The 5,667-nt window shown below is 44.3% G+C and overlaps 1 non-coding gene across 1 annotated transcript; it reads left to right on the top strand.

The window, feature by feature from the left end:
- The first annotated feature begins 4,485 nt into the window (after nucleotides 1–4,485).
- Nucleotides 4,486–4,640, top strand: LOC113378990. The gene has a single exon (XR_003367302.1). It is a non-coding gene; the product is annotated as a 5.8S ribosomal RNA (ribosomal RNA).
- The last annotated feature ends 1,027 nt before the right edge of the window (nucleotides 4,641–5,667 follow it).

Raw genomic sequence — 5,667 nt, 5'->3', positions numbered from 1 at the left:
CCCGGTGTAGTTTTTACATCATATTCGATACTTTTAGTCTGTCAATGATATATTAGCGTAACTTTTAATAATGTTGTGAGCCATATCTAGAATTATATACCCCGTATATATTCGGATGCTGGTTTGCGGCTATAGATAACTGGTGGAAGGATCATTCGTTTTTAAACGTTCGATCAGAGAGAGTTGAAATTATTTGGGTTTGCGGACCGCAAATATGAAATCTATATATTTTAATAATATAGAATTTTACAAATTGACTAAGGTCAAATATATGTGAATGTAGCAGAACTAGCAAAGCTTCTCGCAGCGATGGTCTTTCGTTTTATGAACGTTTGATCGGAGCGAGTTGAAATTATTTGGGTCTGCGGACCGCAAATATGAAATCTATATATTTTAATAATATAGAATTTTACAAATTGACTACGGTCAAATATATGTGAATGTAGCAGAACTAGAAAAGCTTCTCGCAGCGATGGTCTTTCGTTTTATGAACGTTTGATCGGAGCGAGTTGAAATTATTTGGGTCTGCGGACCGCAAATATGAAATCTATATATTTTAATAATATAGGATTTTACAAATTGACTACGGTCAAATATATGTGAATGTAGCAGAACTAGCAAGCTTTTCGCAGCGATGGTCTTTCGTTTTATGAACGTTTGATCGGAGCGAGTTGAAATTATTTGGGTCTGCTGACCGCAAATATGAAATCTTGTGATTACTCGACAAATTATTGCTGTAATCAAGTGCGCTCCTATAGTATAATATACTGTGGGCAAAAGCCTCTGGCAATGATCATTCGTTTCATTAACGTTTGACCGGAGCTAGTCGCAAAATATTGCGCAGTGTGCAAAAGCAGCGTGACGCGGTTTACAACCGCTTAGCGCTCTTATGCATTGTGTGAGAGCACTGCCATCTGCTCGGTATCGCCAGATGCCTGAGCAAATGACGAAGTTCGTTGTGAAAACGGCGTTCTTTTTGAATATTATACTTTAAACGCATAGCTCAATCAATTCTTTGGGCGCTAGATGAAAGTCTAGTGTTTTAAAGTCGATTGTATTCAAATTGTGCGAATTTGAACATTCGCTTCATTGCGTTGTTTTAAGAAAATGAAAAATCAGCGAAAGCAGATTTTTCAATCTCACACACAGTGAAATATTCATATTTCAATTTTAAAGCGAGGACGTTTGTTTTTGGACCACAACGTGCTCTAAAATTGCTAAAGTGGTTGCGCGTCCTAGAGAATTTATTTTCTTGCGACCCGCCATATAGCCTGTCCAGACCATCGCGGTGATGGTTCGCACGGTAACCCGAGGCGACCCGTCGCTGCAGGTCAAACTGTCGTAGACCGTGTCTAGAATAATATACGCCGTATATGTTCGGATGTCGGTTTACGGCCGGGTTCTGGACCTTATTTATAAGTGTTCAACCATACTGTACAGCATATCCGCGGGCATGTGTCGTTGACGCAAAGACTCTTATGCGGAAAATAAAATATACAAATGCAATCAACTCAATACTCTCCGAGCGAGAATAAAAGTTAGTTATAACGATGAATTCTTATAATGAATTCGCCCCGACGTTTTCAATCTAACGAAGGGTAAAGAGACTGTTTGAAATTAACTGGGTCTGCGGACCGCAAATTTCATGTACGGACCGCCGTTTCGACGGTTGTTAAAGGTCTAGCCTCTGTGTAAGCGCAGAATATATAAAATTTCACGTCGCGATGTAAACTGTTCGTCATGTCCAGGGAATATCGTACGACTCAGATATATATATGTAAGAAAATTCGTTGTTTAAAAATATTCATCAAACTTTCCTATACAAAGTGTGGTCTCTCGGGTGACGCCGAGGGACATTTACGCACTATGCTATTATATATATAGCACCCTGGTTGATCCTGCCAATAGTATATGCTTGTCTCAAAGATTAAGCCATGCATGTCTCAGTGCAAGCCACATTAAGGTGAAACCGCGAATGGCTCATTACATCAGTTATGGTTCCTTAGATCGTACCCACATTACTTGGATAACTGTGGTAATTCTAAGGCTAATACATGCAAATAGAGTTTCGACCAGAGATGGAAGGAATGCTTTTATTAGATCAAAACCAATCGGTGGCAGGCTTGCCTTGCTCACCGTTTGACTTGGTGACGCTGAATATCTTTGTGCCGATCGCACGGTCTAGTACCGGTGACGCATCTTTCAAATGTCTGCCTTATCAACTGTCGATGGTAGTTTCTGCGACTACCATGGTTGTTACGGGTAACGCCGAATCAGGGTTCGATTCCGGAGAGGGAACCTGAGAAACGGCTACCACATCCAAGGAAGGCAGCAGGCGCGCAAATTACCCACTCCCGGCACGGGGAGGTAGTGACGAAAAATAACGATACGGGACTCATCCGAGGCCCCGTAATCGGAATGAGTACACTTTAAATCATTTAACGAGGATCTATTAGAGGACCAGTCTGGTGCCAGCAGTCGCGATAATTCCAGCTCTAATAGCGTATATTAAAGTTGTTGCGGTTAAAAAGCTCGTAGTTGAATCTGTGTTCCACACTGTCGGTTCACCGCTTGCGGTGTTCAACAGGCATGTCTGTGGGACGTCCTACCGGTGGGCTTAGCCCGTAAAAAGGCGGCCCAACTCAAAATCCTACCAAGGTGCTCTTCACCGAGTGTCGAGGTGGGCCAGTACGTTTACTTTGAACAAATTAGAGTGCTTAAAGCAGGCTCATTCGCCTGAATATTGTGTGCATGGAATAATGGAATAGGACCTCGGTTCTATCTTGTTGGTTTTCGGAATTCCGAGGTAATGATTAATAGGGACAACTGGGGGCATTCGTATTGCGACGTTAGAGGTGAAATTCTTGGATCGTCGCAAGACGGACAGAAGCGAAAGCATTTGCCAAATGTGTTTTCATCAATCAAGAACGAAAGTTAGAGGTTCGAAGGCGATCAGATACCGCCCTAGTTCTAACCATAAACGATGCCAGCTAGCGATCCGCCGAAGTTCCTCCGATGACTCGGCGGGCAGCTTCCGGGAAACCAAAGCTTTTGGGTTCCGGGGGAAGTATGGTTGCAAAGCTGAAACTTAAAGGAATTGACGGAAGGGCACTACAAGGAGTGGAGCCTGCGGCTTAATTTGACTCAAAACGGGAAACCTCACCAGGTCCAGACACCGGAAGGATTGACAGATTGAGAGCTCTTTCTTGATTCGGTGGTGGTGGTGCATGGCCGTTCTTAGTTGGTGGAGTGATTTGTCTGGTTAATTCTGATAACGAACGAGACTCTAGCCTGCTAAATAGACGTACTTTCTGGTATCGCAAAGACCCTCCGCTTCGGCTTCGGTCGTTGTTGGTTGTGGTTCTCACTACCGGCGTACAAATATATCTTCTTAGAGGGACAGGCGAATTTAGTCGCACGAAATTGAGCAATAACAAGTCTGTGATGCCCTTAGATGTTCTGGGCCGCACGCGCGCTACACTGAAGAGATCAGCAGGTTTTCCTTGGCCGAAAGTCCGGGTAATCCGTTGAAGCCTTTCGTACTAGGGATTGGGGCTTGCAATTCTTCCCATAAACGAGGAATTCCTAGTAAGCGCGAGTCATAAGCTTGCGTGATTATGTCTCTGCCCTTTGTACACACCGCCCGTCGCTACTACCGATTGAATTATTTAGTGAGGTCTTCGGACCGGTGCGCGGCGCAGCGTTTCGACATTGCCGATGTTGCTGGGAAGATAACCGAACTTGATTATTAGAGGAAGTAAAAGTCTCCGTAACAAGGTTTCAGTCATTAACGTACATTTACTATAAGTGAATGAAAGTGTGCTATATGTCGCAATATAATGTTGCAGACTAAATGTTGTGCGCTCCCATAGTATAATATACTGTGGGCAAAAGCCTCTGGCAATGATCATTCGTTTCATTAACGTTTGACCGGAGCTAGTCGCAAAATATTGCGCAGTGTTGCAAAAGCAGCGTGACGCGGTTACAACCGCTTAGCGCTCTTATGCATTGTGTGAGAGCACTGCCATGTATATCTGCTCGGTATCGCCAGATGCCTGAGCGAATGACGAAGTTCGTTGTGAAAACGGCGTTCTTTTTGAATATTATACTTTAAACGCATAGCTCAATCAATTCTTTGGGCGCTAGATGAAAGTCTAGTGTTTTAAAGTCGATTGTAGTAAACGCTTGCGTTAGTATTCTATATACTCTGCACATTTTATTCAAATTGTGCGAATTTGAACATTCGCTTCATTGCGTTGTTTTAAGAAAATGAAAAATCAGCGAAAGCAGATTTTCAATCTCACACACAGTGAAATATTCATATTTCAATTTTGAAACGAGATTTTGTATCTCGGACCGAAACGCGAAAGCTTTACGGTGTACTAATTGTAACCATAATAACCATACTAGTTTCAGAATTGCCCGAGTTATCTTAAACGATTTCGAGGGAATCACGATCGAAACATGTATAAATATATATAAAATCACCCTGAACGGTGGATCACTTGGCTCGTGGGTCGATGAAGAACGCAGCTAATTGCGCGTCGACATGTGAACTGCAGGATACATGAACATTGACATTTCGAACGCACATTGCGGTCCTCGGATACTGTTCCCGGACCACCTCTGGCTGAGAGTCGTATAACATTACCAGACTGCCGCTTGCTTTAAAACGGCTTGCCGGCGAATGATGGAGTTTCGCGTATATGCGTGCTCTTAAATAATTCACTCAACGTGTGAGCCAGTCCACTTTGCAACATCGGACATTTCCGTTCGTTGACGTTCTGTGGGATTACGGCGGGTTGTGTGTCCTAGAGATTTTATATTCTTGCGACCCTCCCGATGAACCGGAAACCCGAACTCTTCGAAATGCGGTTCGTTTCCGGCAAATTTGGACGATTCAAAGGTTCCTCGTCGATTTTGTGTGCGCTTGCTTACTAACGTTTGCGAGCACATCATAATCATAATACGACCTCAGAGCAGATAAGATTACCCGCTGAATTTAAGCATCTACTAAGCGGTGGAAAAGAAACTAACTAGGATTCCTTAGTAGCGGCGAGCGAACAGGGAAGAGCCCAGCACTAAATCGCGGGCGGAGACGGACGCTGGGAAATGTAGTGTTAGGGAGGATCCGATTATCTCGGTGCGTTGCGGCGAGTCAGTCCATCTTGAATGGGGCCATTTACCCATAGAGGGTGCCAGGCCCCCGTATCGAGGATCTCTTCAGAGTCGAGTTGCTTGAGAGTGCAGCTCTAAGTGGGTGGTAAACCCATCTAAGGCTAAATATGACCACGAGACCGATAGCGAACAAGTACCGTGAGGGAAAGTTGAAAAGAACTTTGAAGAGAGAGTTCAAGAGTACGTGAAACCGTTCAGGGGTAAAACCTGAGAACCCAAAGATCGAAAGGAGAGATTCAATGTTATAGTTGTCTTCCATTTAGTTGGCGTGCGATTGACCGGGATTCGTCCCGCGATACGCCGTCGGTTTATGTGTCAGGCGGCGTGGGCATGCACTTCTCTCTCAGTAGGACGTCGCGACCCGTTTGGTGTCGATCTACGAACGCGGCGGTAGCCTGTCACGAATTTATTCGCGCCAGACCCGCGTGCTCCGGCCGACTGCCAGACGGTATTAAATGATATGGTATAGGGTCGCTTTTAAGCCTTCGG

Source organism: Ctenocephalides felis, unplaced genomic scaffold (genome assembly GCF_003426905.1).
Source record: "Ctenocephalides felis isolate EL2017-DRISC unplaced genomic scaffold, ASM342690v1 CF-g0.4_SCAFFOLD_01886, whole genome shotgun sequence".
Classification (NCBI taxonomy): Eukaryota; Metazoa; Arthropoda; class Insecta; order Siphonaptera; family Pulicidae; genus Ctenocephalides; species Ctenocephalides felis.
The sequence above is the reverse complement of the archived record's forward strand: the minus strand, read 5'-3'. Positions and strand labels throughout refer to the sequence as shown.